Raw genomic sequence first — 11,661 nt, 5'->3', positions numbered from 1 at the left:
GCTGGGTACAGTATTCTTGGATTCAGACCCTTCCTTTGCATGACTTTGTATATTTCATTCCATTCCCTTCTGGCCGGATGTGTTTCTATTGAGAAATAAGTTGCTAGTCTGATGGGGGTTCCTTTATAGGTAACTTTCTGTCTCTTTCTGGCCACTTTTAAGATTCTTTCTTTGTTGCTGGTGTTTGCCAATTTAATTATAATGTGCGTTGGTGTCGGTCTTTTGGGGTTCATTTTGTTTTGGACTCTGTGAGCTTCTTGGATTTTTGTGAGCTTTTTCTTCTCTATATCAGGGAAGTTTTCTGTCATTTCTTCAAAGAGGTTTTCTATTCCTTGCTCAGTTTCCTCTCCTTCTGGTACCCCCTATTATGTGGATGTTGTTTCATTTCGTGTTGTCCCAAAGTTCCCTTAGGCTCTATTCCTGCTTTTTAATTTTTTTTCTAGAAGCTGCTCTGCTTGGGTATTTTTTCCTACCTTGTCTTCTAGCTCACTGATGTGGTCCTCTGCTTCTTCTAGTCTACTGTTAATGCTTTCTATTGATTTCTTTACAGCAGCGATGTCATTTTTCATTTCTTCTTGGTTCTTCTTCATTTCCTCTTTGTTCTTACTCATATTGTTGAATTTGTCTTCCATTCTTTTCATCCACCTTATGACCATTTCTCTGAAGTCTTTCTCTGACAGGTTGCTTGCCTGCATTTCGTTTACTTCCTTTTCTGGTGATGCCTGCTTTTCTTTCATATGCAGGCTGTTTCTTTGTTTCCCCATGATCTCTTTTCCGGGTGTCTGGTTATGTATTTCTCTATCTCCTGCGTTGATTTAAAGGCACAAAATACAACACAACAAGGCACAACACAGAAGGCACTGAACACAAGTGTATTCACGATAATAATAACCCCAAATAAAGGTGACCATCAGAGAAAAGAGAATTAGGGGATAAGAAAGAAAGAAGAAGAGAAAGGGGAAAAAAGGAGCGCAAAAATGAAATTGGGAAAAGGAAAAAAAAGTATGAGAGAAAAGAAAGAGAATTATAAAGAAAAGGGGAAAAAACTGTTTATATGGGGAGAAAACTTCATTAGAACTGCCACTAATCCCAACAAATGCCAGCAACAAATACCTAGAGATGAATGCAAACTAAAAACAACTAATATCAAGCGAGGCGAGGGAAAACAGAAGAAAAAAAACAAAAAAAAAAGAAAAAGAAAAACAGTCTCAAAAACAAACCAAAAAATCAATATAATCAACAATGAAGCTAACAACAACAAAAGGGCAGGAAGGGAAAAAAATTTAGATAGTAAAGAAAGAGAAGAGATAGGTGAGTATGGACTTAGAGCAGGGTATTGGAAATTAGATATCTAAGTAGGATAAAATTTTAACAGGGTAAAGAGAAGGAATAGGGAAAATCTAAAGCAGGAATAGGGTAAGAGGAACAGAACAACAAAAGGGGAAAAGTGAGGAAGAGAGTGTTGGCATAAAGGTAAAGTTGAGAGAGTAAAATGATGCTAAAGGAAAGATGAAAATAGAATGTAGAACATTGATTCCAAAATAAAATAAGGAGAAAATGATACTTAAAGAAAGGTAAAATAGTAGTAGTAGTAATAATACTGATTAAAAATAAAAAATTCAATAGTTAAAAAGGTAAAATCAAGTGAGGAAAAAAGAAAAAAATTAGTTTCTTAAGTAAAACATGAAAAAAAAAGTGCAGTAGTGAAGGTCATTCACTTCCTCTACTGTTCTGTTTGGCACGCCTGTTTCCTAGTCAGGGACAGTATTGAAGTTCCCTGCGTTCCACTGCCCCTCAGTGTTGTAGGCCACAGTCTTGATTTCAAGCCAGCAGTATTTCTTTGATCCTTATACTGCTTTATTTGTGTTTACACAAGAGTCAATTTGTGATTCAACCCCTGGGTGGCAGTGTTTCTGGATTGACCTCTGGGTCTATAGGTCCTCTCCAGCTAGTGTTTAGATTTGTTTTCCCTGTGGCACTTAATACCGATTTGGGGGAATGGGCTGCCCCAGAGCTGGTTCTCTGTTGGTTATTCCCTGCTCTGATCCCCAGGTTCCAGAAAAACAACTTTCCCCTGCAGTCTCTTAGAGTGTCCCCAATTAGGTGATCCTATGTATTGGACTTAGTAATCAAAAGCAGGAATTTAAAGAAGAAAAAAAAGTAAGAGAGAAAAAAGTGCCAAAGTAAGTGCGTGAACTCTGGGGCTGTGCGCAAGTCTGTGCAGACTTTTTTCCCCTTGGGTCTAAGCAGCCGGCACACTCTTAAAATTTTTAGGCTGCCCTTTTGCGCCCAGATCAAAATGGGTTGCTTTTTAGAGTTCCCTTCTGTTAGCAGCTCTGCAGACCCCCTTCCACATTCATGGATCACACCAGCCCCAATGGCCGCGGACTTTTCTGGGCGGAGACTTCCCTGTATCCTCCAGCTCTTGCAGTGTGCATTTCTCCTGCCCGGACCACAGACCTCACCTCATCCCAGGTGAAATCTGACCTTTCTGTGAGGAGGCGCAGAGCTCCTTGAATCCACGTGCTCGTGCCACTAGGGGACCCGTGCTCCCAGGTTCGCTGCTGTTCACTGGGTGCCATTGTTGTAAATTCCTGGGATTTTCAGGCTTCTGACAACATCCATTCTCCCCTTCAAAATGGCACGGTCTCTGTGTCAGAGCCGGTTGCTCCGGAAGGCATCCTAGCAGCAGTGGAGGCTGCCTGGTCAGGGGAACCCCAACTGGCAATCCCCCTACAGTTCCCGGAGTATAGCTGTCCCTCAACTCACAAACACTCCCCGTGTGACCACATACTCTCCCGTAGTTCTCTCACTTATGTACTATCTTGCATTCTGCCTTCCCGTCAGCAGCCATCTTCCTTCTGCTTCATTAGGATTCTTTATTCAAAGACACCAACTCTTAACATGAACAAGTTCTATTCTTGAAATTATATATACATACATATGTATATTATATACCACTTTGAAAACTAAAATAAATTCTCCTAACTGGACCTTCTAAACTGAGCCTTTGTTAGAAGTAATTATTTTTATCTTTTAAAATAACCTATTGAATTTCAACAATAAAGATTTAATAATCCTATATAATAATAGCCCAGCGACCATAAAGACAGAAAGACAGCTCAACCAGTCACTGTGAGGTGCACTGACACCTCTTGGTCCCTTTCCCTGGCCAGCAGGCTCCCATTGCCCAAAGGTGAATGGGCTGAGGGTGTGTGGCAGGGGATGTGGGGGGGAGGCACCAGACCAAGGCCCCCTCCCGCCACACACAGAGGGCAACCCGTGTCAGGGGTGGGGCCGGCAAGCAGGCAGGAACAGCTGACCTCTGGGTCCCTCTCCCTGGCCAGGAGGCTCCCATAGCCCAATGCCAAACAGGGAACCAGGGTGAGGCAGGTGGGACTGGCGAGCAGGTGGAATGGCCAACCTCTTGGTTCCTCCCCCAGCAGTCAGGCTCTGATTGCCCGATGGCTAATGGGGAACCGGGGTGGGTGGGTGATGGGGGATGCGGGCGGTGCCAGGCCAAAGCCCCTGTCCCACTGGTCCAGGGGTGGGGTCAGCGAGCAGGCAGGAATAGCTGACTTCTCTGTCCCCCCCGGCCATCAGGCTCCCATTGCCTGATGGCAAACAACCCAGGTGGGTGGCAGTGGGGGGCGGGGCAGCTGCTGGCAGCTGGGGAAGACGTCCCTGATCGCAGGCTAGGCCTAGAGACTGTACCCATGCACGATTTCATGCACTCGGCCTCTAGTAAATAAATAAATACCTATTGAGAAGTTTCTTAAATATTGATACCATTGTAATAACCTGGTTATTATTTATTAGGAAATGAATGGAAGGGCATAATTAAAACCAAATAGTATAGCCATGCCATTTTTACAGCTTTGCCTAAAAGCTGCATTTAACACTTGCCAAGTCTGTTCCTGCTGATTGATGGTGAAAGGGCCTTGACAAAGGCAGTTTAGACACATGCCCAGTAAGGTCTGAGTGACTTGGGAGGCTAATTGCCAGTCAGTCACACTGGAAACAGGTAATTGGCCAGGATGGGCATGACAATGCCAGCTTGAGAAACTTAAATAAAAAGCTTCTGCACAGCAAAAGAAACCGTCAACAAAACAACAAGAAAGCCCACTGCATGGGAGAACATATTTGCCAATGTTATCTCTGATAAGGGTTTAATCTCCAAAATTTATAGGGGACTCATACAACTTAACAAAAGGAAGATAAACAATCCAATCAAAAAATGGGCAAAGACACTTTTTGAAAGTGGACATACAGAAGGCCAAGAGACATATGAAAACATGTTCAAAGTCACTAATCATCCAAGAGATACAAATCAAAATGACAATGAAGTACCATTGCACACCTGTCAGATGGCTATCATCAACAAATCAACAAAGGACAAGTGCTGGCAAGGATGCAGGGAAAAAGGAACCCTCTTGCACTACTGGTGGGAATGCAGCCTGGTGCAGCTACTGTGGAAAACAGTATGGAGTTTCCTCAAAAAATTAAAAATGGACCTTCCATTTTACCCAGTAATCCCACTTCTAGGAATATATCCCAAGAAAACAGAAACACCAATCAGAAAGGAAATATGCACCTCTATGTTCATAGCAGCACAATTCACCATAGCTAAGATTTGGAAACAGCCTAAGTGCCCATCAGCAGATGAGTGGATTAGAAAACTATGGTATGTCTATAAATGGAATACTATGCTGCTGTAAAAAAGAAGGAATTCTTACCATTTGCAACAGCATGGATGGAACTGGAGAGCATTATGATAAGTGAAATAAGCCAGTCAGAGAAATATAAATATCACATGATCTTACTCACTTGTGGAATATAATGAACAACATAAACTGGTGAACAAAAATAGAACCAGAGACCTAGAAGTATCGAACAGACCAAGCATGTCAAACTCACGGCATGCAGGCCACATGTGGCCCACAATGAATATTTTTGCAGCCCAACCAATATAACGGTATGTAAGAAACGTTTTAATAAAAATTTTGTAACTTAAATTTTTACAATATCCTGTTATACATAATCTACACTAATAAAAGAGAACCATGCAAATTGACTCTCCCTCTGCTACACCCACCAGCCAATCAGGAGCAAGTATGCAAATTAACCAAACAAAGATGGCGGTGGCCATGGAGCTGGAGCACGCAAGAGGTTTGGGCTGGCCCTGGTGATGGAGGAAGCCAAGCTTCCAGCCCGCCCTGACCTCTGCTCAAGGAGGGGCTAGAAATAAAAAAGGAGGTCCTGGGAGCCTGGGTCACGAGGGGGCGTGGCCAGCCTGAAAGCAGCCCTCAGCCCCTTACCCAGGCTGGCCATGCCCCCATGGAGTAAGAGTCCCTCCTGGGGGGCCTGACCAGCCTGCAAACAGCTCTCAGCCCCTCACCCTTGCTGGCCATGCTCCCCCAGCGGGTACCCTCACCCCATGGGGGCATGGCCAGCCTGTAAACCACCACAGGCCCCTTGTCAGGCCGCCCAACGCCCCAAGGGAACCCCCATCCTAATTCAGGTCACTCTTCAGGGCGAACCAGCTGGCTCCTACCCATGCACCAGGCCTCTATCTATACTAATAAAAGGGTAATATGCTAATTAGACTGGCAAACCTTCCAGGAGACCTTCCCAACGTTCTTCTGGACAAAGCCATGGTGGCAGGGCCAAGGTAGAGGCAGTTAGAGGCCAAGAGGGGAGGGCAGGTGTGGGTGATCAAGCCAGGATGGGATGGCAGTTGTCGGTCATCAGGCCAGTGGGGGGGGGCAATTGGGGGTGATCAGGCTGGCGGGGGGGCATTTGGGGGCAAGCAGGCCGGCGGCAGGGGGCAGTTGGGGGCGAGCAGGCGGGCAGGCAGAGTGGTTAGGGGCAATCAGGCAGGCAGGCAGGTGAGCGGTTAGGAGCCAGCAGTCCCAGATTGCGAGAGGGATGTCCGATTGCTGGTTTAGGCTCCATCCCTGTAAACTGGCAGTAGGACATCCTTCAAGGGGTCCGAGATTGGAGAGGGTGCAGGTCGGGCTGAGGGACACGCCCCCTCACATGCACTAATTTCGTGCACCAGGCCACTAGTCTATATATATAAAAGCCTAAGCAACCATCTGAGGATCTGACTGGTAGCTAAACGTGCAATGACCACCAGGGGGCAGATGCTCAATGCAGGAGCTGCCGAGATGCGGTGACTTGGCAGCTGTGGTTTTTGGGTGACGCACCTGGAACCAGAGAGGAGGGAGCCCGATTCCTGGGGCATCGCCCGAGAACCGCCCTCTCATAATCTGGGACCCCTCAGGGGATGTCGGAGAGCCAGTTTCAGCCCGATCCCTGCAGGCCAGGATGAGTGACCCCACCAGTGCATGAATCCGCGCACCAGGCCTCTAGTTATTAATAATGAGCTACAACGTTTGCTAATGACTGATTACTATAATCATGTTGCATTCATTTCCTTACGTGCCTTACGCGGAGGCCCACCATTTCCCTCCACTAATACTAGCAGTGAATATTTTTAGCAGCCAATTGCCACATCATTAATCTTGTACTGACTTGTTTGGTGTGCACAATAGGAAATATTTCACTTTCGGAGAACAAGAAAAATAGGTTTATGTGCTGCGCCAGCACAGCCAAGGGTTTGGCAAGCCTGAGGGAGGGACTGCGAAGAAAAGACAGACAAAGAGAATAAGCTGGGTCTAGGTGGATCTTCTGTGCGTGACTGAGACCACAGAACAGATCCAGACTGCAAGCTGAGCCTTTATTTTATAGTCAGAGGTAAACAAGGTAATTTACAATGTTCTTGCAAGTTTCACTTGTTTTGGCAGCATTTGCTGCACCTCCCACAGCCCATTAGCTACCCAGGAAAGATCTAGGGAGCAGTCACAAGATCAAGCTTAATTAGGCTGAGGGCTGTGTCCTCTAAGCTGGGACTTGTTTGCGGCTTTGCCAGCAGGTCAGTCTGAAGCTTAACCCTATAACCGCTTCCTACATCTTGCTCTTCTTTTGTTTTTAAACTACTATAATGAAAGTAAAACTAAAACATCAAGAACAAAGTTCTGACTATTAAAATATTAACAAAACAGTGCCAATGCAAAACCCAATAACAAAACAATGCCAGTGCAACACAACAATAATAGAGAAATCGAACTACAGTAACATTTTTCTGCTAAATGAAGGTTTCTTTTGCTGATTTACTCAGAGTCCTCGGACTTGGCTGCACAAGAGTTTGCAGAAGACTGGCAGCTAACTAATGCTAGCATCGCCAGAAACATGATTCAGGGAGTAGCTTCCACATCTTGCTTTTCTACCATCTGCTGGGCCTCAGTTGTTAACTCCTTCAGCTGACCCCATGTTGGCACCTCAGTCTCTTGTGTAGCCTTCGTCATCTTCCTTTTCTGCTTTGCTGTCATCGGAGCAACTCTCAGTCTTTTGAACGAAGGGACAAGGAGCTTCTCTGGGTCCATTGTGATGATGCATGTAATGCTCTGGCACCCAAATTGGCTGTGCTGCAACTTCTGGAAAGATACAAACAGAACTTCTTCCCCACATCATTACTGGATCTGGTCCAAACCATTGTCCAGTTTGTGCATCCTTCCATCGGGCTAACCCCGCGGAGGCTATTGTACAGGAGGCCCGATGCCTTTGGGCTGCTGTACGACCCTCTGCATCGCAATTCAAAAAATTTAAAGTATAGAGAACATGACTGAGTTTGTTTTGAGGTGACACATAACATCCATCTCCCCCTTTCTGTTTTAGTAATTGCATTTTAAGAGTACGATTTGCTCTTTCCACTATTGCTTGACCTTGAGGGTTGTAAGGGATTCAGTTTTATGACAAATTTGATATTACTGATAAAAATGTTGAAAAGCAGAACTAGTATATGCGGGTCATTGTCTGTCTTTAGCTCTAAGGGAGGACCTAGTACCGCAAAGGCAGCTAGGCAATGATTAATTACATGCTTGGCACTCTCTCCCATTTGGGGAGTCACAAAGATAAAGCGGGAGCAGGTATCTATATTACCCATCTATGCTTACCAAACTCCGGGACATGGGTGACATCCATTTGCCAGGTTTGATTAGGTTTAAGACCCCTAGGATTAACCCCCAACGATTGTACAGGGCAATGAATTACACACTGAGAGCACTGCTTAACAATTTGACGAGCTTGCTCCCGAGAAATACGGAATTGTTTGCGTAAAGCAGCAGCATTTTGATGATGTAAAGCATGGGAGGACTGGGCAAGAGAAAATGGGGTAGCCTCTTGCATTACAGCAAGGAGGCAATCAATAGCATCATTGCCTATAGCTAATGGACCAGGGAAACCTGAATGAGATCGGATATGACCAATAAAGCAGGGAAATTGCCCTTCTCTAATGACTTTTAGAAGGTTGAAAAATAAATGAGTTTCTCCAAATTAGTGTGCCCTATAGTAGCCGTTTCAATTAGTTTGGCCATACTTACCACATAGGCACTATCACTATATAGGTTAATGGGCTCCATAGCAAAATCTGTCAAGGCATAGATAAGAGCTTGTATTTCTACCCATTGTGCTGAAATATAAGGGGTTTGAAGGACCTTTGCACCTCTGCTGCAGTAGTATCCAGCTTTTCCAGAACTGGATCCATCTGTAAAAATGGTTAGTGCCTGAGGTATATAGGTTGTGACTTCACTATCTTTGGGAAGGTAAGGGTAGTAACTGAGAGAAATTGTAAAACCTTATTTGCTGGATAATGGTTACCAACCTGTCCAGAGAAATTAGCAAGTGCAACTTGCCAATTTGTTGATCGTTGCCAGAGCCAGTCTTGCTGTATAGCTGTAAATGACACTACAATAAGGTCAGGGTCTCGGCCCACTAATTGGCCTGTTTGAAGGTGGGCTCGAGCTATTAGCTGGGAAACTGAATCATGGAAAGGAGTTAATACCTTAGTTGGAGAATGAGCCAAATATAGCCATTCAACAACTCCAGGAGCTTGCCAAATGACCCCAGTGGGTGTATGTGTCGTAGGGAAAATTAAAATCTGTAAAGGAAGGGTGTAATCAATTCTAGTAAGTTGTGCTGAACTTAAGACAACCTCAACTTTATGTAAGGCTGTCTTGGCTTCCTCTGTCAAGCAGCATGGGGATGACAGAGATGAATCTCCCCTTAGTATATGAAATAAAGGGCTTAAGTCAGCAGTGGTTAATTTTAAAGCAGGTCGAACCCAGTTAATATCTCCTAATAATTATTGGAAGTCATTTAATATAAGTAAAGTGTCAGTCTGAATTTGAATTTCCTGAGGTTTTATTGTTTTTCCCTCAATAATGCTGCCAAGATAAGAAAAAGGAAATGTCCTTTGAACTTTTTCGGGTGTTATGCATAATCTAGCACAATGCATGGAATTCTGTAAATCTGTATAGATATTTAGATGCATTTTATTTTCATGAGCTAAGAGAATGTCATCCATATAATGAATAATATAATCCTCAGGATATTTTTTCCTTATAGGATGTATGGCTGCAGCCACAAAATCCTGACATAAGGTAGGACTATTGGCCATGCCCTGAGGCAATACTTTAGCATATCTCCACCCCCATCATCCCAAACCTACCAGTGCTATTCCCTTGCTTCCTTCAATCCTTGCTCATATTTGGGAGAAAGCTCTCCCACAGGAGTTTAGCCCCAGGGACTGGAGGAGGCAGCGGAGGCACCGATGGTGGAGTTGGAAGCCTCTGGCAGCCTTCCCCCATCTGTCTTGATTCCCCTGCCACATTCATCCACTCCCTTTCTGGAGTGGGTTCTAGGCAGTCCCGAATCAGGGACCACAGGCATTTCCTCTGGACCTTCAGCTATATAATGATCTCGAAGTTGTTTTCCTTACCTTCTCCCATGCCTCTATATTTACCTTTCCTTCCTCAGAAAACCATGGGCAGGTTTTACTCACAAAATCGTAGGGAAAATTAAAGTATGTAAAGGAAGGGAGTAATCAATTCTAGTAAGTTGTGCTGAACTTAAGGCATCCTCAACTTTATGTAAGGCTGTCCTCACAGAACAGCCCCTTGCTTTGAGCATAGCCTTAAGCATGGATACGCATACATTCTTTCCCTGCGATCCTGAATTTCCCATGTTTTACACCTAGCTAGTACTAAACTGCGCTCCTTACCTTCCTTTTTGCTTTCTGCACGTGCTTCATTGGAGCGTCCTTTCACCTGACAATTGCAGTTCCCTCACACTCAGGCCTGCATTGAGTGCCACTTGGGCCAAACGCAGCCCCGCGTTGGGCGCCACGTGTGCCGCGCCAGCACAGCTAAGGGTTTGGTGAGTCTGAGGGAGGGCCGGTGAAGGATGAAGAAAAGACGAAGAGAATAAGCTGGGTCTCTAAGTGGATTTTCTGTGCCTGGCTGAGACCACAGAAAAGACCCAGACTGCAAGCTGAGCCTTTATTTTATAGTCAGAGGTAAACAAGGTAATTTACAATGTTCTTGCAAGTTTCACTTGTTTTGGCAGCATTTGCTGCACCTCCCACAGCCCATTAGCTACCCAGGAAAGATCTAGGGAGCAGTCACAAGATCAAGCTTAATTAGGCTGAGGGCTGTGTCCTCTAAGCTGGGACTTGTTTGCGGCTTTGCCAGCAGGTCAGTCCAAGGCTTAACCCTATAACTGCTCCCTACAGGTTTATTTGTGTTATGCTTATTAATTTGTGCAGTTATTCAGTGTTCAAGAAGAAATATTAATTTTTATTAAAATGTTCAAGGAAAAATATTAATTTTTATTAAAATGTTTTATTATTTTGCTTGGCTGGTGTTGCTCAGTGGTTGAGCATGGACTTAAGAACCAGGAGGTCATGGTTCGATTCCTGGTCAGGACACAAGCCTGGGTTGCAGCTCGATCCCCAGTGTGGGGTGTGCAGGAGGCAACCAATCAATGATTCTCTCTCTCATTGATGTTTCTATCTCCTTCTCCCTCTCCCTTCCTCTCTGAATTCAATAAAAACATACTTTTTAAAAAGTTCTATTCTTTTATGTTAATGATCACTCATTTATTTCAGCCCTTTGTATTCGGCATGTCTCTATGGAAATAAACCTACATTTCTATGAAAATTGAAGCTTTTGTTTTTTTTGTGGCCCACATAAACTTAAACCTTGTTTATTTGGCCTGTGTTCACCTTTGAGTTTGACATGCTTGGAACAGACTGTCCAACCTCTGAGGGAAGGTGGGGGTGGGGGGGTGGGGGTAAGAGATCAACCAAAGGACTTGTATGCATGCATATGAGTATAACCAATGGACACATACAATAAGGGGGTGAGGGCACGTGCTGGGGGAAGGGGAGGAGGTGGGAGCGGCTGGGGAGAGGTCAATGGGGGAAAAAAGAGACTTATGTAATACTTTAAACCAGGGGTCCTCAAACTACGGCCCGCGGGCCACATGCGGCCCACCGAAGACATTTATCCGACCCGCCGGGTGCCGCTGCCTGTCCTGCTTAGCAGCCGACTCGTCCCGGGCCCACAGTGCGCATAGGAATTTGTTCATAGTTTTTTTTTTAAACTATAGTCCGGCCCTCCAACGGTCTGAGGGACAGTGAACTGGCCCCCTGTTTAAAAAGTTTGAGGACCCCTGCAAGAATTTAAATTTAAAAAACAACAACAAAACAAAACAAAAACAAAAAAAACTTCCAAACAAAGGAAGTTCGGCCCTTCTCTC

Source organism: Plecotus auritus (assembly GCF_963455305.1).
Source record: "Plecotus auritus genome assembly, chromosome: 3".
NCBI classification, from domain to species: domain Eukaryota; kingdom Metazoa; phylum Chordata; class Mammalia; order Chiroptera; family Vespertilionidae; genus Plecotus; species Plecotus auritus.
The sequence above is the reverse complement of the archived record's forward strand: the minus strand, read 5'-3'. Positions refer to the sequence as shown.